The sequence below is a fragment of the Mus musculus genome, chromosome 9, assembly GCF_000001635.26.
Source record: "Mus musculus strain C57BL/6J chromosome 9, GRCm38.p6 C57BL/6J".
In the NCBI taxonomy this organism is placed as follows: Eukaryota; Metazoa; Chordata; class Mammalia; order Rodentia; family Muridae; genus Mus; species Mus musculus.
The window spans coordinates 102757431-102784175 of NC_000075.6; the positions used below are offsets into that span (position 1 = coordinate 102757431).

The 26745-nt window shown below is 47.2% G+C and overlaps 1 long non-coding RNA gene across 1 annotated transcript; it reads right to left on the reverse strand.

Annotated features, from left to right (window-relative positions):
* Positions 1-17673: 17673 nt before the first annotated feature.
* On the reverse strand, positions 17674-21145 carry Gm46151. The gene is made up of 2 exons (XR_001779358.2): positions 20956-21145; positions 17674-18689 (listed from the first exon to the last, which is right to left on the reverse strand). It is a non-coding gene; the product is annotated as a predicted gene, 46151 (long non-coding RNA).
* Positions 21146-26745: the final 5600 nt, after the last annotated feature.

The window sequence follows — 26745 nt, forward strand, 5'->3', positions numbered from 1 at the left end:
CAGTCTATCTCCAGGTTCAGCGAGAGAGCCTGTCTCAAGGGAGTAGGGCAAAGGGTGCAAACACATGAGCATGAACACGTACGCACATACATACATACATACATACATATACACATACACACATACACACATACACTCCACACATAGATACACCATATACTCACAAAAATACACATGCATGCACACACACCACACAAATATACTCCACACATACATACACAAAAATATACCACATTCTCGCAGACATAAACATTCATACATATACCACACAAATACACTACCCATACATACCCACACAAATACACTATATATACATACAGAAATACATCACATATATACCCACACAAATACACAATATGTATACACACAGAAACACACCACATACTCATACAGCCAAACATAAACATACACCATACAAATACACTACAAACACCTACCCACACAAATGCACCACACACTTAAACACATAAACCTGTACATGTATACACACTACACTAATGCACACATAAATGCATCGCACACACAACACACATGCTCACACACACATACCACATGCACACACACACAGCACAACACCCATACACATTCAACACACACCACACACCCTCTCACACACACTACACACACATCTACACATTCAGCACATGTGCACACCATACATACGTGCATACCACCACAATACCCACCACGCACATACACACACATACACACACCACACTCTTACACACATACACACACCATGTACACTCCCTTCATACGTGTACAGAATGCAAAACTTCCGCTGGAATGAATGAAGAAATGACCCTCATACTTTCCCCCCCCCAAAAAAAAAAATAGGACAGAAGGGCAACTGGACAAACGTGCCTGCAATCTGGGAACCGTATCTAGAGGTTTGTGCTTCAAATGCCTGGGGGGCTTCTCACGACCCTTGTACACAGATCCTTACCCACAACCGTGATTCCTAAAGGTTAGGACGGTCCCGGACGGGATAGAACATGAGCGTACCACTTTAAAAAAGGATTTCTTTGTTTTCCTTCTGTCTGTATGAGTGTTGTGCCTGAATGCATGTATGTGCACGGTGGGTGTGCATGCCATACAGTGCCTGAGGGGGCGAGCAGAAAGCACTGGATCCCCTGAAACTGAAACTACTGATCATTGTTAGCCACTATGTAGGTGCTTGGAACTGAACCCTGGTCCTCTAGAAGACTAACAAGTGTTCTGATCTGCGGAGCCATCTCTCCAGCCCCGAGAGTATGTGCACTCGCTCCGTACTGGGGAGGGAGCACCCCACGGAGACACTCTCAAACACCTTTAAATAAATGATTATTATAAATGATTGTTAGCTAAATCCACAGATGTATGCATGCCTGAGTGAAACGTTTGGTTGCTCAACGCCACTTCAACCGAGATGGTTGGAACTATTGTTTTTTTTGCTGTGACTCTTACTATGATTATCATGATTGATTGTTTGTTTTTTCTAGACAGGGTTTTTGTTTTATGTGTGTATGTAACAGTCTTGGCTGTCCTGAAACTTGTTTAGTAACCAGGCTGGCCTTGAACCCCCCAGAGATTCATTTGCCTCTGCATCTTGAATGCTGGGCAAGCACTCTACCAGCTGAGCTACATCCCTAGCCTCAAACACTTGGAATTATTATAAACAAACAACATTCCAGAGAACAGGAAACCCCATGCTGTTGCTTCCTGTCCTGCATCTACCCACGGCCCTAACAGGACATCTCCTCTGGTTTCTTATGTTACAGTGGTTTTTACCTGCTCTGTCCTGTCCAAGCTAGAGTGTAGGGATTTTAGAGTGTCTAGAAGCAGACTCCTGCCTTGCACACCCCTGTGTATTCCTATGGAGCTCTGAACCAGTAGGGTTTCTCTCTAAATTAGAGGGTTGCTGAGGAATGAGGGTCTACTAGATAGCCCAATGTCCCCAGAGAAAAATATAACAGAGCCCGGGGTATAGAAGCATGGGGGTGTGACAGTGGTAGAGGGGACAGGCAGGCAGGCTTCATCCCATTTCTCTCAGGAGGATGTGTAGACAGGCTCACATGTCAGAGCTGCAGGGGCCGAGACCAAATGCTGCAGGGAATGTTGGAGCCATAAGCACAAAAACCAAGAACCAGAAGTCCCTCCCGTCCGCAATGTCCCTTCGCTTAGCCTGATGGCATCCAGAGAGAGCCTGGAGCGCCACTCTGGGCTGCTGAGTCTCACGATTCTTGGCCTCTGGCGTGCAGGTGCTGGCTGCCTGAGATTTTTCTGCCTGTAAACAGTCAAGGGCCCCTGATTATCTTACATAGTTGGAATAGGCACTCTCATTTTTTTCCCCTCCTCTTCCCAGAATTCAATAAAGGCCAGAGATTCCACAAGCCATCTGACTCAACTTGATTTCCTCCTTCCTCCTGTTTCTCCACCCTATGACCCTGAAAAGGCCCAGAACCCAAGGCTCTGCAGCCAGGCCCTAGCCTGTCATTCCAGCTGCTGGTCAGGAGTCTTTAATCTTATTGGTCACCTGGTACACTCGACAGAGTGGACAGCTCTATACTGCAGGAGAATGGTGGCAGGAGGTGGGGGATGGGGAGGATAGTCAACAGCCTAGTACAGATCAGGCATCCTGAGTTCAAATCCTGGCTCCCCAATTAACAATATGGGGAATGAGTTATCCTGTGTGAGCCAGTTTCCTCCCGTGTAAGTGGTGTGTGTTCATGGTTTCTTTTCCTTAAGGAGGCTGCAAGGATTGAATGGACAGTGCACAGAGTTCCTAACAACGGCTCTAGTGATTATATTTCCATCAGATAAAGAGACAGGAGGCTCAGGTCTGCGGGATTGACTGGGGTTCAAGATGGAGGGAACACTAGGATTGGCATTTTACAAAGAGAGCAAAAGGGAAGGGGTCCAGGAAAAGTTTGGAATGTCTAACAGGAGCCCTTCAAAAAGTTGCAGAGCTGGGCTTGATGGTGCGTGCCTTTGATCCCAGCACTTGGGAGGCAGAGGCAGGCAGATATCTGGGAGACCTACATAGGCCTATCTACACAGGGAGTTCTAGGCCAGCCAGAGCTGCAAAATGAGAAACAAACAAGCAAACATCACAGATAGAAACAGCTGCATAACAGAGGACTCTGAGCCCAGTCAGCAAGCTGGGTGAGAAGCCCAGGGTGTCCAGTCTAAACTTCGAAGGTGACAGCACTTAAGATGAACAGTGTCCATCTTAGGAGGCCATGGAAGCCTTGCCAGGAAGGACCTCACCTCAGGTCTGTCTCTTCTCTCTCTCTGCTTTCTCTGTGGTGTTTGACTTCAGAGATTGACCCTGGACCCCCTTTTTTCTCTCTCTGTCTCTGGCTCTCTGTGTCTCTGTCTGTCTCTCTTTCTCTCTCTGTCTCTCAGTCCCTCTCTTTGTCTCTGTCCCTCTGTCCCTCTCTCTCTGTCTCTCTCTCTGTGTCTCTCTCTAACACCCCATCTTGCCCTTACTCCCCTCCACATTCACAGTTCTACTTGAATTCTGAAGACCATGTGAGTTCTGAGTCCCCCCTGCCTCTATCATGCTGGTCTCTCTGAACACTCTGCTTCTCCCCAGCTGCAAATGACAACTTCTCAGGTGTTTGGGTTTTTGGAAGAAAAAGGAGTCCAGACACAAATGTTCATGTCTGTGGGCCACTTAAGGCAGATGGAGACACCCCCTGAACTATTGCTTTATGGCATGTTTCTGTGAGCTCCTCTCTCTATGCACATCTGGTCCACCATCATATAGCTACTACTACTATCCTGGAACTCACTCTGTAGACCAGGCTGGCCTCAAACTCAGAGATCCACCTGCCTCTGTCTCCTAAGTGCTGGGATTTAAGGTGTGCACCAGCACCGCCTGGTGAAAATACTACATCTTTGGAAAAGGGTATGCCTGCTTGGCATCAAGATAGTATCTTGGCTCTCCGGGTTTTTTGTGACTCAGATTTGGGGAACCCTTTCATCTGCCTCTGTGCCTGTGATAACAGAGCTCTGTGGCTGAGTCAGGATGCTGCTGCTCTAGCCTACAAACCCTCAGCCCAGTAGAACCGAGTGATTATGACCAGTCACGACACATCCTATCCTGGAAACTGCTGAGAGAATCCATTTCCATCGTTACCATTGTAAGCTAAACAAAAAAAGAAAAAAAGAAAAAGAAAACCCGATGTGAGGCAGGATCTATGTTCCTTAGCTCAGTTTGGCTTCAACACGTGCATGTTTCCAAATGCCATAGACCATAAGATACACAATTTGCATTTACCAATTAAAAAATACTTTAAAGGTGAAAAGCGGAGCTGAGGTCAGGCTAAAGGAGAAGGGCTGGGAGAAGGTCAGCCAAGCTACCTCCAAACCACACCCCGCAAGTCAGCTACAAAGGACTTTGCAACTTTGCTAGAGGCTGGAGGACATGCCGTTGCTATACTCAGCAATCTAGGGCAACGAGAGCCCTGCCCTGACCGTATTTTAGGGTCCAGCTATCTGCATTTCCGCCCCCCCCCCCCAAGCACCCAAGCTCTAGCCATGCTGGGATGTAAGCAGAAGAGTGCACCTCTCCTCTGGTAGACTCAACTGGGTCTCAGTTGTGGACCCTTTGTAGGGTAACTGAAGGCCTCTCTTATTAGTGAGAGGTATGTAGGGCCAGGAAGGAAGAGAGGAAGCTGAGGAAGAAAAGGCACTGGCTGACTGACCGCTGTGAGAATCTTGTACAGCAGGAATTACTGAACCCATTGCATGGATGAGATTAGGGTATCTGTCAAGGTCATTTCTACACAAAGAAGAGCTAAGCCACAGACTCCCATCTGACTGACTTGAAAGCAGAGGCCTTCTTTCAAAAGCTTAAGATCTCGAATCACACCATGGCAATACAGCAACTCTATTTACTATGCATACATGTGTTTGTGTAATTAAGATTGGGTCTCATGGAACCACAGCTGGCTTTGATTTCACTTAGTCTAACAAGAACTGTGAGCATCCCTCTGTATCTCTCAGGTGTTGGGATGACAGGTATGTACTGCATACCCACAGTGCTGGGAACCAAACCCAAGGCCTCATGTACCCTGGCAAATATTCTCCCAACTGGCCTACATCCCTACCCCATTACCTAGTGTTTTTTGTTAGTTTGGCTTTTGAGACAGCATCTTACTCTGTAGCTCTGACTGATCTGAGACTTACTCTGTATCCCCAAGGGCATTGAACTCACAGCAATTCTGTTTCAACCTCAACTGAGATAACAGATGTGGGCCACTAGACACTGGTTAATTTTTATTAGGGGAAGGGGCATTCCTGGGGTTGGAACCTTGTGTATTCTAGAGAAGTTATCTACCTTTGAACTACACTTCCAGGGTAACCTTTTTAAAATTCTCCTTCTAATTCATTTCTTGTTCTGGTGCCAAAAACTATCATGTATTTTTATGGTTGCTCATTTATCACTGTATTTTAATGTTTATAATGCTGTTAGTCTTTATAATCATCACTTTTGCTTGAACGGAGTGGTGCATGCCTATAATTCCAGCATTCCAGACATAGAGGCAGGAGGATTGGCCACAAATCCTCAGTGAGCATGTCCTACAAAGAATTCCAGTCCCATCTGGGACTGTAGTGTGCGTCTCTGTCTCAATTAAAAATAATAATAAAACCACTTTTACACCCCAGTCCACCCTGCAGACGACATATGAGTCAGTCAGCCATCAATGAGCATTCAATGCCTCAGCATGGTAAATTGTCTCCACCCAACCCTGGTCTGGGAAGCAGGGCTCTCACCTGCCCTGTCTGGAAGGTTATGTAGGTCACTGGAACCTGACTCGACCTGCTCTATCGTAACAACGCGTACTAAGAGTGTCGGGAAGGTCCCCAAATTCTCTGCATCTCCCTGTGCTTCCCTCTTATAGGCCCGGCCTGGTCTGTTCCCATGCACACAGGCCACAAAACTGGAAGGCACCAAGGTAGTATCTTGCTGGTGGTGACATGTCCCCGCACACAAGGACCAATGAGAACGACACCAAGTCAGCCATGCTCCCAGCACTGGGATGGGAGCAAACTCCCTGCCAAGAGCCCTGAGTAGCTAAAGCTTGATGCCCATTCTCTTGAGAAAGCCCCTTCTAGAAAGTTCCTCTTTCTGGAAGCAGAAGCATTTTAGGCAAGGCGAATAGGCCAGCGCAAAACGCCCAAGGTGATGGGCCGAAGATCACATTTTCAGGATGCCTCTCTGCTTTATGTGTTTGCAAAGCAGATATTTGGGGAGGTTGGGCTCCAAATTGCTTCATGGTTGCCAGCCTCGTGGGAAATGGCTCACATTCTTAGCATAGTTAAAGAGCTGTGAAGCAACAGAGAAGATTGCTCTGAGGCCTCTGGGGAGCTAAGGAAGATGAGCCACGGCGTAGGCATGCCTCCCTGGACGGGTTCTGAGATGGGATGCACCAGTTATTTTTTTTCCAAGAAGGCAGGGTTGTAGTGAGTTTCTGAAGGGTCCATTTGTGAGAGTCACTTCAGGGCTTATGCAAGCCCAGGCCTGATTGCTTTCCAAGACCACTTAAGCAGCCCCTGACCAGATAAGCACTCTTCTAAACAGGCAGAAGTTAGCTTCACAGCATTCATGAGAAAAGCTTACGCTATACCCACCGGGTTGGCAATTAGCATTTCTCCTTTTTCTTCTCCTCTTCCCTTTCTTCTTTTCATCCTCTCTTTTGTAGCCCAGGTTGGCCTCGAACTCTCTATAAAGAGAACCTTCTTATATTCCAGCCTCCATCTGCCATGTGCTAGGGACTGAGATTTCTAGTTGACTGAGATTTCTGGGGTTTTGTTTTTGTCCCCTCACCCCAAGTTCCTCCCTCCCCTCAGTATACTGCCGTTGAAATTTTTCTTTTAATTGAGAAGGCATATCATTTCAAAATCAACATCAGTAACATTTTTATTTATCCTTTGAGAGCTTTATACAGGTATATAGTTTATCTCAATTATATCCACCTCTCCAACTCCTCCAACACATCTTTCTCAACTTTATATTCTTTATTTCCTTCTCCTCCTCCTCCTCTTCCTCCTCATCTTCCTTCCTCCTCCTCCTCCTCCTCCTCCTCCTCCTCCTCCTCCTCCTCCTCCTCCTCCTCCTCCTCCTCCTCCTCCTCCTCCTCCTCCTCCTCCTCCTCCTCTTCTTCTTCTTCTTCTTCTTCTTCTTCTTCTTCTTCTTCTTCTTCTTCTTCTTCTTCTTCTTCTTCTTCTTCTTCTTCTTCTTCTGTCACTGAGTCCGATTAGGGTTGCCCCTGTGCTGATGAGTGTGAAGTTACTGTTTACTGGGTCATAGGCAGTCTACAACAGCATTTTAAAAAATAAGTAACCAAGTAAAAAGGCCCTCAGGTCAAAACTGTTTATTGCCTGTCTTGATAGTAAACCCCAGTGTCTTAGTCAGGGTTTCTATTCCTGCACAAACATCATGACCAAGAAGCAAGTTGGGGAGGAAAGGGTTTATTCGGCTTACACTTCCATACTGCTGTTCATCACCAAGGAAGCCAGGACTGGAACTCAAGCAGGTCAGGAAACAGGAGCTGATGCAGAGGCCATGGAGGGATGTTCTTTACTGGCTTGCCTCCCCTGGCTTGCTCAGCCTGCTCTCTTATAAAACCCAAGACTACCAGCCAGGGATGGTCTCACCCACAAGGGGCCTTTCCCCCTTGATCACTAATTGAGAAAATGCCTTACAGTTGGATCTCATGGAGGCATTTCCTCAACAGAAGCTCCTTTCTCTGTGATAACTCCAGCTGTGTCAAGTTGACACAAAATTAGCCAGTACAATTGACCCCTTGTCAACTTGACACACAAAAACATCACTAGTAAGCCTCAACCCTTACAATCTTATTCATCCCCAAGATCTAAATAACTTTAAAAGTCCCACAGCCTTTACATATTCTTAAAATTTCAATCTCTTTAAAATATCCATCTCTTTTAAAATCCAAAGTCTTTTTACAATTAAAAGTCTCTTAACTGTGGGCTCCACTAAAACAGTTTCTTCCTTCAAGAGGGAAAATATCAGGGCACAGTCACAATCAAAAGCAAAAGTCAATCTCCAACCGTCCAATGTCTGGGATCCAACTCACGATCTTCTGGGCTCCTCCAAGGGCTTGGGTAACTTCTCCAGCCAGGCCCTTTGTAGCACACGCATCGTCCTCTAGGCTCCAGATGCCTGTACCCCACTGCTGCTGCTGCTCTTGGTGGTCATCTCATGGTACTGGCATCTCCAAAACACTGCATGACCCCTTCAGTCCTGGGCCTTCAATTGCAACTGAGGCTGCACCTTCACCAATGGCCTTCCATGGCCTCTCACAGTACCGAACCTCAGCTGCTTTGCGTGACCCCTTCATGCCTTCAAAACCAGTACCACCTGGGTGACCCTTACATATTACCAAGTCCCACTGCAGCAGGAGTACATCCTTGGCCATCTCTGGAACACTGCCTCTTTGTGCTTTCAGAAAACACTTCCCAGAAGATGTCACCTCAATGATGCTGGTCTCTTCTTAATCACCGCTAATTTCTTAGCTCCAGCTAACCAGCATCAATAGTCCCAGTAATGCAAAGTTTTTGCTTTGGTAGTTCTGGTATCTTGTTAATCACAGCTGATTCTTCAGCCCCAGCTAACCAGAACTACAGAATCTTCACAAACAAAACAGCAATGGCCCTGAAAAGAGTCTTTAATTTTTCCTCTGAAATTTCACAAACCAGAGCTCCATCTTCTGCAGTGTTCTCAACATTATCTTCCAAGCTCCTACATGACATCCGACAGAGCTCTTAACAACGGATGGATCTTCAAGCCCAAAGTTCCAAAGTCCTTCCACAGTCCTCCCCAAAACATGGTCAGATTGTCACAGGAATACCCCACTCTGCTGGTACCAATTTGTCTTAGTCAGGGTTTCTATTCCTGCACAAACATCATGACCAAGAAGCAAGTTGGGGAGGAAAGGGTTTATTCGGCTTACACTTCCATACTGCTGTTCATCACCAAGGAAGCCAGGACTGGAACTCAAGCAGGTCAGGAAACAGGAGCTGATGCAGAGGCCATGGAGGGATGTTCTTTACTGGCTTGCCTCCCCTGGCTTGCTCAGCCTGCTCTCTTATAAAACCCAAGACTACCAGCCAGGGATGGTCTCACCCACAAGGGGCCTTTCCCCCTTGATCACTAATTGAGAAAATGCCTTACAGTTGGATCTCATGGAGGCATTTCCTCAACAGAAGCTCCTTTCTCTGTGATAACTCCAGCTGTGTCAAGTTGACACAAAATTAGCCAGTACACCCAGATATGCTATCTTTCTCATCCAAAAATTCTAAATCCTATATCCTCTTTCCAGCAGATGATTCTATGGCCAGCCACCCAGCTGGAAAAGAATATAGGGTCAAACCTGTCACTGGTGTGTGTGTTCCCTGCTGGCTACAGTGGCTGGTGGCCAAAAACCACACCTATTGAATTCCCTGAACTGAGAAAGCAGCATTCCTGAGACCACTCAGTAGTCCAGGCAGCCTCAGACAGCCATGCCAGGAAATGCAGAGGGAGAAGAATTCCTTCCTGGTACTGCCTCTGGGGCCAGCACACAGGTCCTCCATCCTGCTGCTGGGGTGGCTGAGCACCTAGGGAAGTTAACACACATGCCACAGAAACCTTGCCCACTGAGGCTCTGAAGGGAGTAGTACAGCGAAGCAGCTCGCTGTTCCGTGTCTGTCTGAATGCGAACCAGGCAGAAATGCTCCCGGGGACTTGAGGCCAGGTGTGTGACTGGGATAAGCAAGGTCCTGAGACTTGGGAGGAGGAATGAGAGGCATGTCTCAGAAGTGTGGAAGCCCAGCAGGTGTGAGTGCTAAAGGGTTGAAGGGAGACAGGGCCTCCCTAGAGTTGGAACCTCCTGTTAAGCAGAGGTTCTCAGCCCTACCACCATCTAGAAAGCTCTTAAGGACGGCAGTATACTTTATGCATCATAACCAATTTAACCCAATTCCTCCAAGGTGGCACCAGGATTTTTTTAAACATCCCTATAATTACAATATTCATCAAGGCAGGAGAATCAGTGCTTTGAAGATATTAAATGTAGGAACCTCTTGAGTGATTCACCCGCCATCTTTTCTCTGCGGGACTGATTCTCAAATCTCTGCAGTTGCCTACTGTCCCCATTGCAACCTATTTCCCTGCTGACCACCCAGCTGCAGTGAGCCTAGCCATCTGAGGTTTACAGTCACCTAGGACCCAGGCTTATGACCACGTGTAGCTACCAGCAGGCAGGCGTTTATCTGTCCAGTGAAGCCGACTATACCCATTGGGGCAGGTCCTATGGTGCCACTTATGATTTCTTGACACCAGCCGACCTACCTCCTACATCCATGTAAGCCACATCGCATGCTCTGTTATTTCCTGGGTGATTTGCATACTAAGGCAATCTGACATTTCAAGCAACCTTGATGGGAGAGTTGACAAAGTGTCCAATACAAATGAACAGCCTCAGCCAGGCGGTGGTGGCACACGCCTTTAATCCCAGCACTTGGGAGGCAGAGGTAGGCGGATTTCTGAGTTTGAGGCCAGCCAGCTTGGTCTACAGAGTGAGTTCCAGGACAGCCAGGGTTATACAGAGAAACCCTGTCTCAAAAAGCCAAACCAAACCAAAAAACAGCAAATGAACAGCCTCACTGTCCAGGAATAACCCTGGTCATGGCAACGGGTGTGTGCAGTATAGGGGAATATAGGAAGAATGGCCAAGCCATGACACTTGGACTTTCTCCAGGGAACACAGGCACAACTCACATAACTAAACCCTGGATTAGTTCTCTTTTTGCACTGATCATCTTCAAAGACAGGGTGGGCAGTTCCATGCAGCAGTGTGGGCAGTTCCATGCGGCAGTGTGGGTGATAGAGGCTGTTTTCTGTTAAAGACAACGTCCGATATTTGCTGCAGTCACTTGAAGAAACTTCAGTGTGGTATTCCAAACTCATGCATTTATATCTGCTCTCTTTATTTCAAAAGGAGCACCCAGGAAACTGGTAAATGGACTGAGTGTTTAAGAGCAGGGGGAAATGGGGTATCGCAGCCAGAGAGAGACCTGCTGTGCTAGGCAAAAGGCAACTGCGAACCTGAATGGTCCCCTATAGAACCTGAATGCAAATGTTCCTGTGAGTTCTGAGTGGAGGGCGGATATGGCCCTGGCGCAGGGGCAGGGGAGGGAGGGGGGACAGGCAGACAACCTGGGTTGAATGGCTTTGAGTCACAGACTAGAGGGGTAGATTCTAGGCTTCACCATCCAAACTTCACCATCCTGAGTGAGAAGTTGTATGAGGGATTATGCTGTACTAGACAAGGGATGGAGGACCAGTTAAGATGCTACAGCAAGCCGAGAAAGGATCGTTGATACCTCCAGGCCTTCCTGTGGCTTTCAAAGAAGTCACCTGTGGCTCCATGGGGGCAGGTATTGTATGTCCTCTCACAGATCTTACCCAAGACATACATGCAAAGATCTCAGTCACCCCAGCTCCATATCCCTGAGCTCCTAAACTAGTATGAGAATTGGTGGCTCCCAAATGCCAGGAGGTCCACTCTCAGTTGCTCTCGCACAGGGGCCGACACCTGTACTTTATGAGGAAGCCCACGGACATTAACAGTCACTATCCAACAGGAAACAAGCCAAGGAATCTTTAGCCTGGAATGTTTTTGCGAACATGCTTTAGGAGTTAGAGCTGCTGGGGTTTCTGGGAAACAGATGAGCTGGAGTTAGGAATTCAAGATGACTTAAGGAGTGAGTGGAATCATCTGTAAATGAAAGAGGCAGAAAACAGGATTAGAGAGAGTCATTGGACTCCACAGACCTGCTAGGCTCAGTCTGTCTCTCGTGGCCATTAGAGGAGTCCACTGTTGGATAGATGTGAAGAAGGGACTGGGCTGTTAGCAGACAGCAGGCTTGCAATGGGCAGTCCTATTCTGGAGGCAAGCATTGACTGAAGATGTCTCTGAGCTCTGCATCTGACTAAGATGTCTTAGTGTCTGTGTTTAAGACCCCTCTCCTGGGCTCCTGGCCAAGTAGGTCATCCCTGTGAGTTGAACCACGGCCTGTCTCCAACAGGGGCCATTTTCATGTTGCATCATTTTACTTTTCTCCGGCCTCAGTAGGCAGAGGCATCTCTCTAGGGGGCTGCTCTGACCCTCCCTCCCCCTTCTTCTCAGCCCTGAGTCCTTTTTCTTTTCTTCCCCATGTGAGGGAGAATGCATATGTGTGTGCACACATGTGCGTATGGAGATCGAGAGCAACCATGGGTGTTATTTCTCAGGCATTATCCATCTTGTTTTCAGAACGGGGTCTCTCTCTTTGGCTTGGAATTGCCCGAGTCATTGTATAGGCTAGGATGGCAATAAGCCACAGGATTCTGCCTATCTCTGTCTCTCTGGTTCTAGGATCACAAGCATGGTCTACCGTGCCTGTTTTTGTTGTTGTTGTTTTGTTTTTGTTTTGTTTGCTTGTTTGTCTGTTTTGTTTTGTTTTGTTTTGTTTTTAAACATAGATTTGGGACATAATGCTTACAGTGGAAGTGCTTCACATACTGAGCTATATGGCCCCAGCCTTTCCTTTTATCTTTTGTTTGTCTTTTGAAAAACACTCCGCCCCAAGCCCACCAGGAATAAAATCAAAAGGTGAACATTTGCCTCATCAAATATCTGTACCTTGAGTCCCTGGGGGCTTAGCTTCCTAAGACATAAACTCGGCACAAGTCACAGTCGTGAACAGGCAAAGATCCCATAGTAACTTAAAGGCCAGGAAGACCAGACTCTCAGATGACGAGACGCTCAATCGGACTCCCAGCAAAAGAAATCCAAGCTAAAGCTACATCGAGATAGATACCGTAACCGCCTATCAGATTGGCAAAGATCAAAAAGTTTGATTTGGCTCTGAATTCGCCGGGGTAACAGCAGCTCACGGGCTGGGTCAGGAGCATGACTTGACAAAGCCGTGTGGAAGACGATTTGGCAACCTGTCCCTACGTTCCAAATTCCCACGGTCTTCAAAAGGCAGAAGAATGTGATAATTAAGAATGTGAGTTGGAGTCAGACACCTTGGTCTGAGTCCCAGCTCTGCCAGTCATTTCACTTCCCCGAGCCTGGATTCTTCTCGTCTGCAAAATGGTATGAGTTCGCACAGCTCTCAAGCTGGTTTCAAGCGTTGTTATGATGCACCGATCGTTGTAGAGTACTTACGGCAAATCCCAGCTTTCAGAAATTACTATGCGAATGTTAATGATCCTTATTATTAATTGCCCCAGCAATTTGACTGCTAGGAATCTACCCTACAGACACCCTTGCACGTGTGCTGACCTTCCAGTGCCACTCAGTGAAGCACCGAGGCTGCTGCACAGAACCAATCCAGATGGCACAAGCAGCTAGCTTAACTCAGGTGTGTGTGAAATAATATACTCGACTGATAGGAAAGAAATGGTGAGTGAACAGTTTTTTTAATTTCTGTTCAATGTGCCACAGCACGGTGCTTTAAATATCTGTAAGCAGGCAGGGTAGAGAGGGCCACATGCCTATATCTTAGCACCTTGTAGATCAGGAGTACAAGGCCTGACTGAGCTACAAGAGACCCTGTCGCAAAAAAAATAAATAAAAGGACTGCAGATACAGCACAGAGGCGGGGTGCTTATCTAGCACATGAAGGGATATGGGTTTAATTCCCAGCACCAGACAGCTAAAACCATCACAATAATGAATAAGAATCAGGGGAGTACAAACTCATGTGCATCTTATCCATAATTACAAAATTCAAAAACCTCGAATTTTTTTAAAAAAAAATGGCACAAGGATGATTTGTAGCAAAAGCTAAATTCAACGGACTGAAGGCTGATTATGGATTTATCTTATTGGTGCAGAAATATTAGTGCTTTATCAGAGTGTGGCACAAGCCACAGAACACCGCCTTCCTTCATTCCTTGAATTCCCAATTCGAAAGGACATTGCTCCCGCATTTTTCAGGGTTGTGGACTTATAACTTGATTTATGCCCCCTCACCCTCCCTCCCTCAGTATTAATATATCCCTGCACAGGAAAGACTAACCCGGTTGCTCTCGTGAAGGAACTGTGAACTGGGAGGGAGCGTCTTTTGAAGTATTTCAGTCTACGGTTTTAAAGAGTATATGGATACTTTCAAAAGGGAGAGAGCTCAGATTTAAGCCCTAGGCGCGTTCACCGGAGACCCGCCCTCTGCCCGTGCTAGGCGTGGTAAGCTGCCTGGGAACTTGGACCTGGGAAGTAGGGCTCGAGGGTGGGGCCAGGTGGGACGCGAGCCTCACGTCTGAGTCACAGTGCTGCCCTGGGCACCGCAGTGTGGTCGCCTCCCTAGAAAAGTGCAGATGATGAGGGTGACTCAGGTCCCCCATCGGTTTCCTATTCTACATTTTTCCCACCTGGGGGGGGGGGTCGAAATTTGCCCCTCACACACCTCCTCATCACATGTCCCCAGCAGAGGCCCAGAAAAAGGGCACTGGGTCCCAGAACCAAAGAAGTCACACGGGCAAGCAAATGAAGACAGGCTGGGCAAAGCCTGGATGTGATTTTTAAAAATATATTATTTTTATTATATTTTTAAAAGATGTATTGATTTTTGTTCCATGTGTATGAGTGTTTGCCTGCATGTATGTAGATTGATCATGTGGGCGCCTAGTGCCCTGGAGACCAGAAGAAAGTGTTAGATCCAGGAGTTACAGATGTTGTGAACCCCCATGTGGGTGCTGGGAACTGAACCTGGGTCCTCCACAAGTACAGCCAAGTGCTTTTAACTGCTGAGCCATCTCTCCAGCTGCTTTGTTTATTTTTAAAATGTTGGTCTTGCTAATTTGCCCAGGCTAGACCTGAGTTTCTGGGTTCAAGCCATTCTCCTGCCTCAGCCTTCTGAGATTACAGGCATGGTGATACCAAATAATGACAGGAATTAATTTTATTAACACTGAGATGATCCAAATGTGAATTGAGTGTGGCAGCCTGGGATTTATGGCATTTCTGTCTGATCTTTTCTTCTTCTGTGTGGGTTCTTGTGAAATGTGTGTATATCCTTCCATATTTTTCTCTAAATCTCTCTAGATAATCATGCAGCATATATATATACATATATATATATATACACACACACATATATATACACATATATACATATATGTGAGTTTATATGCATATGCAAATCTATCTGTGTACATAATGGTCCACATGTATGTGTATTTCATAACTCCGCAAGAATATCTGCACATATATAACCACATGTACACATGCTCACACAAATATTTATATACAAGCATATGTACAGTTATATCTTTAAGTATGTCACAAACTCAAGAATGAACCTGTCCATTATTCATTCATAGAAAATGTTCCTCAATAAATCTCTTGAAACTCAAATGACTGATACTTAGAGAACCAATACCAATAGGACACACATATATGACTATAGAGTTCACACAAATCTATATCAGTATTCTACAATAACTACAATAATAATATTGTGTGGATATTGATAGGGATTGTAGTATCGTCACAGTATTGTTCACAGTGTCCAGAAATTATAAACAAAGCAATGTCCATTCATAAGCTATGCTCAAATAAAATGCCACGCCTCCAGGTATCAGAATGCTGTACAAGCCAGGCAGTGGCTGTGCACACCATTATCCCAGCACCAGGGAGGCAGGTGCAGGAAGGTCCCTGAGAACCAGGACAGCCAGGACTACATAGAGAAACGCTATCTGGAACTCCCTTCCTCCAAAAAAGGCACTTACTCCCTGTTTTTTGAAGACCCAGGTTCAGTTTCCAGCACTTATGTGGTGACTCAACCATCTGTAACTCCAGTTCCAGGTGACCTGACCCCCTATGGCCTCCATGAGCTTCCTGTACAAATGCACACACACACACACACAATTTTAGAAGAAGAAACTGTCAACACCGTTAAAAAAAAATGAAAAGGGGGCTTAGCGGTGACGAGCACTGTCTGCTCTGTCAGAAGACCCAGGTTTGAGTTCCAGCCCTCACATGGCTGCTCACAAACATCTGTAATTTCAGTTCCTGGGGATCTGATGCCCCCTTCTGACCTCCGTGGACACCAGGAGCACATGTGGTACACAAACATACATGCGGGTAAAAGATCGACACAGATACAAATAAATAAATTACTTAAATAAAACAAATAAATAATTTAAGAAACGAATGAAAGAATTAAACTAGTGATGGATTTTTGTGGGTTTTTTTTTCAGAGCATTTTTGTTTGGTTTGGTTTGGTTTTGCTTTGTTTTTGTTTTTCGAGACAGCATTTCTCTGTATAACCCTGGCTGTCCTGGAACTCACTTTGTAGACCAGGCTGGCTTTGAACTCAGAAATCTGCCTGCCTCTGCCTCTCTCTCTGCCTCTCTGCCTCTCTGCCTCTCTGCCTCTCTGCCTCTCTGCCTCTCGGCCTCTCGGCCTCTCGGCCTCTCGGCCTCTCGGCCTCTCGGCCTCTCGGCCTCTCGGCCTCGGCCTCGGCCTCGGCCTCTGCCTCTGCCTCTGCCTCTGCCTCTGCCTCTGCTGGAATTAAAGGTGTGCGCCACCATGCCTGACTTTTCCAGAGTATTCTTTTTTTTTTTTTGACAGCTCCATACATGTATGTATACAGTGTATGTTTGAACACAGGACTATTGATAGATTTTCATTGTATTAATGTATTCTGTAATGTAGCAATCCATTATTAGTATTATTTGTATTAATGCATAAGAAAAGATGTGCACAGTATTTAAGTAAGCCATTGATTTTAGAGATTTATTTTAATTATGTATGTGTGTGTGTAGTGTTTGTAGGGGTATGTGCACTCATGTGCAGTACCTAAGAAACCTAGAGTTACAGGCAGCTGTGAGTTATGGTAAATTATGCTAGGAACTGAACTCAGGTCCTCTGCAAGAAAAGTATGTGCCCTTAAGCACTGAGCCATTTCTCCAGCTCTTAAGCCATTTGTTTTACCTAACAGTTTGAACCGAGTGCTATTGAAAGGGTCTAAAACCGTCTACTTCCATAAGCATTGCATCCGAACTCCCCTTAGCCACAAATGCATCAGTTGCCATAGCAATAGGTATTACATTTCTTTTTGTTTTAAAAAGAATTGTTACATTTTATTTATTTTGTGTGCATGCCTGGCATGCATGTGGTGTGTGCTTGCCACGGCATGCCTGTGGAGAAACTTGCTGGGTCAGTTTCTCTTTCCACCGTATGGCTCTCTGGGATTGAACTCTGGTCTCAAGACTAGCAGCAAGCACCTTTGCAGGCTGAGCCATCTCGTTGGCCCTGATTGATTTGCTACCGTTCTCTTTCCATGTATCAGTTTAGTTGTACACAAACACGGTGGACCTGGTTCTCCTTGAACTTGCTTTGTAGCTGAGAAAGAACCTGACCCTCCCGGCTTGGCTTTCCAAGAGCCAGGGTTGCAGATGTGAGACTCTGTGCCCTGCCTTATTATTATTATTATTATTATTATTATTATTACTATTATTAATGTTGACTTAATCACCGTAGTACTAGTAGTTTCTCATAAATTTTTTGGTTCTCTGTATGGGTCTTGTATCAGTTGCCAATATTTCTACTGAGTCATTTATTTTTCCAATTTTTAGATATTCATGCTTACATAGTCATCAACTTTTAAATGTGTGTGTGTGTGTGTGTGTGCCTTTTGTCCTCTGATTTGCAAATACTTCCCAATTTTTTTTTTGTTTGTTGCCTTTGTGCTACATTTTTCACACAGAGTTCAACAACTCTGATGTAGTTAAATGTTGTTCTTTTTCTCTCTCTCTCTCTTTTCCAAGGCACTGGTTTTTGCCAAGGCTTCTCCCTACTCTGTCTTCATGGTTCATGAAGGTTACTAGAACTCTAGCTTCACATGTGCATCACAGATCACAGGCAGAGAGAGAGAGAGAGAGAGAGAGAGTAGAAGAGGATCCCGCAGGCCTTTAAAGCAGTGCCTCTCAACCCTGAGGGTCGAGTCCCCTTTGGAGGTTGAACGACTATTTCATAAGGGCCACATATCAGATATCCTGAATATCAAATATTTACATTCTGATGCACAACAGTAGCAAAATTACAGTTATGAAGTAGTAACAAAAATAACTATGGTTGAGGGTCACCACCACGCGAAGAACTGTGTTATAAGGGTCACAACATTAGGGAGGTTAAGAAGCTCTGCCTTAAAGGGATCTTTCCAGAACCTTTGCATAGCAAATTCTTCAGAGCCTTAGTTCGCTGCACGGCTGGCATGGCATTGTTGAGCAGTGCAGTCTCATGCATTCACATACCAGAACACCCTTACCTCTTGGCATTCAGAGGACAGGAGAGAACACACACAGCTGGGGTGATCTGGAGCCATACAACCCACCTCTCAGGACAGACAGAGCCTCTCTTCTGCCTACACAGAGCTCCCACTGGGGAGAGGTTTCAGCTCAGAGACCACATTGGTCAAAAATCTCAGAATGGTTGTAGTTTCAAATGGGGATGCCTCTGCCTCCCGCTGTTCTCTCTGTGGCCTCCCCAGGGTGAAGGTTTGTGGCTGGGTGGGATAGCTAAGCCTACTGGCTCACAGGTTGAAGGTTCTGGACTGTGGGGGAATATACCACTAGGCATTTCCAGGCAGATGGAGGCTTGAGGGAATCGCTGTGATCCATGCCAATCTGGTGAGCGTGTCTGTGTGGACAAAAAACAACATTGGAGAATCCTTTCTAAGTGGGTGCTTTCCCTCCCTAGCCACCCACGAGCCTGTTTGTCTTTGACAAGGGTCCAGATCAGGGCCAAGTACATCTACCTGGGGTCAGCTTGATAAAGGCAGCAGGGAAAGGTCGATCCAATGAAGGGTAGGGGCCATGAAGGAAAGAAATTGAGAAGGTGTGGCTTCCACCCAATGCAAGCAAGGCGCACTGACTGTGCTGCACTTGGATTCTTTGACAGGCCTGCATTCCTGCCCAGCTCTACCAGTGGTGGCACAAGCCTTTAATCCTAGCACTCAGGAGGTAGAGGCAGGCAGGCAGATCTCTGAGTTTGAGGACAGCCTTTTTTACAGAATGAGTTTCAGGACAGACAGGGCTACACAGAGAAACCTTCTCAACCTTGCCCCTCCCAAACAAAACAAAACAAAACAAAACAGAAGAAGAGGAGAAGGAGACAAGAAGGAGGAGGAGGATGAAGAAGAGGAGGAGGAGGAAGTAGAGGAGGAAGAAGAAGAAGAGAAGAAGGAGAAGGGGAGGGGGAGGGGGAGGGGAGAGGGGGAGGGGGAGGGAGAGGGGGAGGGGGAGGGGGAGAGGGAGAGGGAGAGGGAGAGGGAGAGGGAGAGGGAGAGGGAGAGGGAGAGGGCGAGGGAGGAGAAGGAGAAGGAGAAGAAGAAGAAGAAGAAGAAGAAGAAGAAGAAGAAGAAGAAGAAGAAGAAGAAGAAGAAGAAGAAGAAGAAGAAGAAGAAAGAAGAAAGAAGAAAGAAGAAAGAAGAAAGACAAAGACCTATCTGGCTGGACTTTATCCATCCCTAATCACTCAGAAGGCCACTTGTCTTTCAACAAAGACCCAGACAAAGGCTATCTACCTAAGATTGGCTTGGTAAAAGTCGTGGGGGAAAAGGTGGTCCAATGGAGGGCAAAGGTCATGAAGGGAAGGCACTAAGAGGGCATGGCTTTCACCAGCTCTACATTCTCTGCTCTACCACACACTGTTGGGATGCTCGCTTGTTTTTAATCTGTCCAGTTTGGCTCTGTGCGCCCAGTTCCATGGACTCTGCTTGGCACCTGGTAGGCACCCCAATAGTATTTGTGGGATTGGTGAACAAATACACAGGTGTAAGAAAGTCTCAGACATTATTCAGATCCTTGTGTGGGCAGAGTTTTGCACACATCTAAGGAGTGATCAGGGATCAGGATAGAAGGGAGAGAAGCAGAAGCCACAGTGACAACCTAGAAAAGGCCACAGCCTGGGCCCTATGGTGAGCAGGGTCAGCCTCTCTAGTAGACCAGGGCTATCTGCTCAACGTAAGCGATACCCAGGTATACCTAGAAGCACTTTTGTACGTCCCCATCATTCCCCCGAAATGAACCCATCACTACTGCCCTGCCCTGGACAGTTGGCACCAAAACCCTGCCACGTCCCCACTATGGGACTGGCAAGGCAACACACTCATGCAGAGGCACACACACCCAGCCAGAGATCCTCCCCCAAGAGGATGACTCAGAACCACTGGAAGACTGGGGTCCGTTAACCAGGCCACCTCTCTTCCTGGGCATCCATCCTGGGCTCCCGATGTGGACCTGCCTCTTCACAGCCTGGACAGTAAGGGATTTTCCCAACCCCAGCCCGCTGACATGTGGAATCTTAAAATAACAAAGCCAGACTCCAAGAGAGGAAATTCTAAGAACATGAAATAAGTCAGGAGAGCAGAGGTGGGTGTTTATTTTCCATGACCACCTACTCCTCTGTGCCTGGGCTCCCAGGCTGGGGGAGGGGTCCGACGAGAGTGCCACAAAGCTAGAGGAAACCCTTCTTCCTGTGTTTGCAGAGGAACAATGCTGGAGGCGCCCTTCCAAGGCCTGCAACTTTTCCTCTGGACAGAGGATTGTAGGTCTCCACGCATTCCTAGGAGGAGGTCCCGCAAGGAATGTCGAATATAAACATTGACTTTTCCATCACTCAGTAAAATCCGGACACACAAAAGTCACAATCCCCTGGAGTCCTTCTTTTACTCAGGTTCACCGCCCCAGGTAGGCATGGGAGAGCCCCGCCCTGCAGCTGGATCCCTGAGAGCATTGACCTCATTGGTTTCCTCTGTCCCTACCTCCCAGCGATGCCTTCTGCCTATGCCTCTGCTTCTGCCCACCCCTTCCCTGGACCCTTGCCACCTCCAGCCTTCCTGGCCCCAGTGCACATTGCTTCATGCATCCTGTGTCTAGCCCATGAACCATCCTCCATACTGTACCTCCGAGCCCGGCTCCTTTCCCTTCTAGAACTCCCCATCTGCGTGTATTCTGGGACCTTTCTAAGAACCTGGTCACACACTAGTCTCCTCTCCTGAACACAACCACCCCAAACCAGGAAGTGACAAACAAAACGCCCTGCCCCGCCCCCAGCCTGCCTTTTTCTCAGGCAGTTTACAGAAACCAAACTGCTTAATGGGGCAAGTCCTAAGACACTGGCCAGTACTTGCCAAGCACCTACCAGTGAGGGTGCCATGCTCAAAGGGCATCAAAACCCCCGAAGCAGTGTACTGGCTCCCAGTCCTCACGCAGAGCCAGAGCTCCATTAACTAGTCAACACCATGCGTTGGCAGAGAGCACACTCCATCTTCTCTGTAGTTCAGCTGAGCATTTTGGCAGGCCCTTTGATGGCCACCGACACCACGTGCTTTCTCTCCATCTGCAAGATTTCCCTTCGTCTAGAACCCTAACTCCCATTGGTCTTTCAGGTTACTCTCCAGGATCTCCTAAGGGTTCTTCCTGCATCTTTGCCCCCTAATCTTGGTTATTCATATATCTATATATCTATATATCTATATATCATCTATATATTATCTATATATCTGTATATCTATATATCTATATATCTATCTCTATACACACACACACAAACACACACAGCCCATATCACAGTGTATCACAGGCTGCCACAATCAGGGTCCCAGTCCCTTGGGGAGAGTAGATGTTTGTACCTCTCTGTCCCCAGAATTGAGCTCAGGCTCTGGCTCAGAGAAGAGACTTAGTAAATATTTGTGGACTGAATTAAAGCCCTACCCTTGGGTATTCAGTCACCTTGGCTGCTCTGAGAGCCTCTAATCCCTCACTGGGTCATCTGCCTTCCTTTCTCCTGTCCCAGTCTTTGCCTTACACAGCAGGTCTCCCAAAATGTGCAACTCTGGGGAATCTGAGCCTGTATCCCTTGAAGCTGGTAGCCCAGAAGGACAAATCCTATGCCTCCTTCCACGGCATGGCCATTTTCCAAATGTCCAAATATATTGCTTTGGGTTTTTCTTAAGCCATAATCGGCCTCAACACTTCCCTGCAGGGATCTAGAGCCAGGTCCCGCTGCCCTAAACCCCCAAGGCCTCATCCTTAACTTGGATGGACAGGGCTCCGTTCTGCAGGCTCAGTGGGGTGTCTGACCAGGTCCTGCCTGGTGTTCAACGGAGGGAGGAGGACCAGCTTGTGCATCCAGGGCGCGCAGTGAACACCCTGTTCACATTCCTGAGCCAGCCGGAATGCTTGGACGAGCCAAAGGCCGCATTCCTCCGGCAGAGGCCAGATCTCAACCCAGGCTCCTGCCCCGCCCCTCCTTGGCCAGGCAAGCGCAGCAGAGAAGCCCGGCCCTAGTCCGTGCGGACTCCCCCTGGTGGCCAGGGCTATCACTGCTCGCTTGGACTCTCCATTTGTAGTTTGTATTGGACCATGGATCACTGCCTTCCTTCTGCCGGAAGCTTCCAGATTCCAAGCTGTGTGATTCCCATTTGTAGCTCCAACGTTTGCCGTTGTGACCTATTCTAATATCCTGGTACCCTCCGCCCATTCCCCACCCCTGGCATCCTCTCAGGAGGAATCACCGCCCAGTGTGTCACCTTCCTGTAGGTACTTTCAAGGCTAGATGAGTGAGTGGCGGGCCTCACCTTGGCCCAGTTACTCAGTGCCCACAGAGTGGCTTTTCTGAGACTCTCGTAAGGTCTTAAGGAAATGTAGTCGGTCCCTTTTCTTGGTGGCCCTCGGCACTGTGAGCAGACTCACATATCAGGGCTGTGTGGATAGGAGGGTTGAAAGTTGAGAGTTAGCTTCCAGGATGCTACCAGCACAGTAATACGAATATGCAACTCTCCCAATATCTAAACGCTGCTCAAAGAAGTCAGCAAAGGATTTTTTTTTTTCTTAACCTAAAGCCAGGATTAGGCAGTGCATGCTCAGCCTAAGGGAGAGGGATGTACAAGGCTCACGTACTTCTCATGGAGGGACCTGCCTACATTCCTGGTCAGTAGGGACTTTGGGCAATGGGGCAAGACATGGCTTGTGTTTAAATTGATGGCACATGCCTTTGAGCCCAACACTCAGGAGGCAAATGCAGGCGGATCTCTATAAGTTCGAGGCCAGCCTGATCTACAGGAACAAGTTCCAGGACAGCCAAGGCTATATAGAAATACGGTCTTGAAAGAAAGAAAGAAAGAAAGAAAGAAAGAAAGAAAGAAAGAAAGAAAGAAAGGAAGGAAGGAAGGAAGAAAGGAAGAAAGGAAGAAAGAAAGGAAGAAAGAAAGTCAACCATTCACTACTTTGACCTCTTACAAATGGAGCCTTGCTGTGTTTGTCTTCATACCATAGCATGAGTTCTTATGGAGCCTTGGTTGGCCTGGAACTCACAAAGATCCTCCTGCCTCTGTTTGAGTGCTGAGATTAAATACATTTTCTTCTTCATGTGTTTAAAATCTTTTCCACTTTCCCAGATTGTTGACCTATCTTTCTTTGGAGGAAAGGAACAATAGATGAACACCATCTACATAGGAACACAGACATGGTTATCTGCCTGCACACCTGCTGACGTACCTAGGAACCCAGCAACATAGCACAGCCTGAAGCTTGCATTGCTCAGGAGGGTGGATCCAGGAAAGGCGAGAGAAAGAGCAAGAACCAAACTCTCATTGAGCAGCTTTTCAGCTTCTAGAAAGGGTGGGGGCATAGGAGGACTCTGTTCAAGGTCGAGTGTGGTGGCTAGTTTGTCTTGTGTGGTTGCTTTCCCCGCCTCTTCAAGCAGGAAGATAAAGGGGCTCTTTAGTTGCTGGCATAGGTCTTTTCCATCATGTCAACATGGAGACCCATAGTGACAGGGTGGAAAGAGGCCATGAAGCCCTGGGTTTGAGAGTGCAGCCCTGACTCAAGCTTCTCCATCTTTATCCCCATCTACTCTTCTCAGGGTGTCCTGGTGGGTCATCAAACGGACACCAGGGCGATGCTTCAGTGGGATGTGAGGATGCGTGATGTGATAATGACTAAGTCAGACTCAAAAAAAACCACCATTTCTCAACTACTTACCAACCTTGGGCCCTATTCCCAAGAATCTCAGTATTCCTTGGAGGTGACAGTGTGTTAAGACAGAGGCAGGTCCAGGCACAGCTGAGGCACAGATGGGTGTGTTAGAGTCACCTACAGCAGAGAAGAACATTGGGGTGGGGGGAGCGCGGCCTAGAAAGGACTTTAGTGGAATCCTGGGAGATATAGGACCATAGAAGCTTCTCCCAGAAAGGGGGGGGGGATCTTTCTAGAGTCTTCTTTCATACCCTGAGGCCACCATGTCCCTGTGCTAGTATTTTGCTAGAGAATTCCTGTCATTTCTGCTACTCATGTGTCTAGATCAGCTAGCCTGTAAGCCTGTGCTCTAAAGCCACTTTCTGAAGATGGATATGATCAAAGATTCCCTAGGCAAGGGAGTGGTTTCAGGAAAGAATTAGTCTCAGAGTGTTGGCCTCTTCCTCCTGGTAATGCTTCCTTCTGCCCGGAGCCTTCTGCATGTTAACCTTCAGACCTCTGTGTGTCCAGGGGGCTGCATGGAAGGCAATGGGCAGGGCCCAGTCTCATAAGCAGGGTGAGTCTCCTTCTGCACAGCTCCACTCCATCGGCCCTTACCTTTCCTAATTAGGTGGATGTCTGGCCTCCTTGTGCTTAGAATGAATAGAAAATTACCTGGCTTGACTAATTTCATAGGAAAAATAAGGCCTTGTAAAAAGCCATTTGGTGTATATTGTTTTGTCTGCATGTATATCTGTGCACCACATGTGTGCCTGGTCCCATCAGAGGCCCAAGGACTGAAGATACAAATGGATATGAGCTGCCAGGTAGGTGCTGGGAATCAAACTTGGGTCCTCTGGAAGAGGAGCCTGTGCTCCTAACTGCTGAGCCATCTCCCCAGCTCCCAGATAAGAAGCTGTTTACAAGTTTTTCTTCTGGTTCTATTCTTTATTTCTTTCACATTTATTGGCTTATTTTGTGTGCATGCGTGTGTGCCTGCATGTGTGTGCTTGACGTGGCATTGTGTGGAGGTCAGAGGGCACCTGTAGGGAGCTGGTTCTCTTCTACCATGTGAGTCCCAAGGATCCAACTCCTCGGGTCATTAGGCTTGGTGGCAAGTGACATTAATCACTGAACCATCTTACTGGTCTTTCGTTATTCTACATACTTTAGATGGAGTCCTTAACTCCTGATTCTTCTTCCTCCCAAGGGCTGGAATTACAGGCACGCACCATTCCATCCGGTTAATCTTGGAGATTCAGCCTGGAGCTTCCTGCGTGGTAGGCAAATGAACTCACTGAGACGAACTTTGTCTTTGCAAAGTTTTAAAATTTATCTTGTAATGTTTGGAGTTGGGGGAGATGGACTGGGTTTGTCGATGTGCCTCCTGGTCCCACTCAGAGATTCTGAGTCAGGCAGTCTTGAGTAGGGTCCAGGACTCTGCATATTTTGAGACTCATCCCCAAGTAATCCTGCTGCTGCTAGCTTGGACAGGAATGATAAAGGTGAGTTTGCATTCCTTCTCAGCAAATCCACCCAGTGTGAACTTCTCCTTTGTCAAGACTTGGACAAATCCCACAAGATTACTTTTTAAATCCGCTGTCCCTAAAAAAAGAATTTCACGGAGGAATGTAGTTTGGAGGAAGGCCCTCCCACTGAACAGGGATAGGAAGTGCACGGTAAACTAGGGTAGAGCTGGAAAAGCCCCACCAAGCAAGCCGAAGAACATGCTCGGGTGAACACGCTCGGGTGAACATGTGTCGACTCCTTTTCTTCAAGCCTCTTCCTTTCTGTACCAGGTGCCAGACGGTCCCGAGGCAGAACAAAGCCACAGAAGACAGCTGATATGAAAGGCTTTAGCCTTCATAGAACCAAAGTCCCCTTGGGTCATGGTTCGAGTGTCTGTACCTTGACTGCCAGGAACAGTCTTCAGAGTCCAGTTACCCGGGTCCTTGGCCCCAGACAAACTCCAAGAGTTGATAAGATAGGAAGGTCGTCTTCTTGGCTGTGGCACACACTTCCTCAGCCCTGGCCTGATTTTGCTTGCATCCCCGCTGTGACATGAGCAAGCACGCATGTCACATGTCACGAGCTGCTGTTAAGGTCAAGGCTCGGGGACCTTTGATATTACCTCAAGCTCATCAGAAATGAGAGACCTGCTATTGTTTCAAAAGGTTTGACAAGCTTGAATTTGGATGGTACACCTTGTCAGCACTGTCCTCGGTTCAGTGTCATTGCGTAGCTGAGAGGTCGGACAGGCACGGGAGTGATATCTTAGGCATTTTTCCAAGCTCGAATGCAGGTACTGGCGACACTGCATTCGGGCCCTCATTTCTGAAGATGCTTAAACACCCCTCCCCCACTTCCTTCCGTGAGGACTCCTTTAGTTACTTTGTGACACCCAGTCCTTCCAGTAAGTAGAAAGGGTGTATGCAATAGAATTCTGGTTACAGGGAGGTGACTCCACCGTCCTTCCACGCTCACTATATAGCATGCACTCTGCTGACCTTGTGACACAGGACCTCAGAAAGCATCAGTGCCAGTCTGGATAGCAAAGGTGTTTTGTTTTTTGAGACGGGGGTGGGGGGGGTGGGGTGGGGGGTGTGCCTCTCACATTTCTATCTCTAAAACTAACACAGTAAATACGTAAGTAAATGTTATACAATGTTCTTTCTCTTGCCCTTAACAGATCATTTTGCATACCCCCCAATTTGGAGATCATTGACATGGCTGGA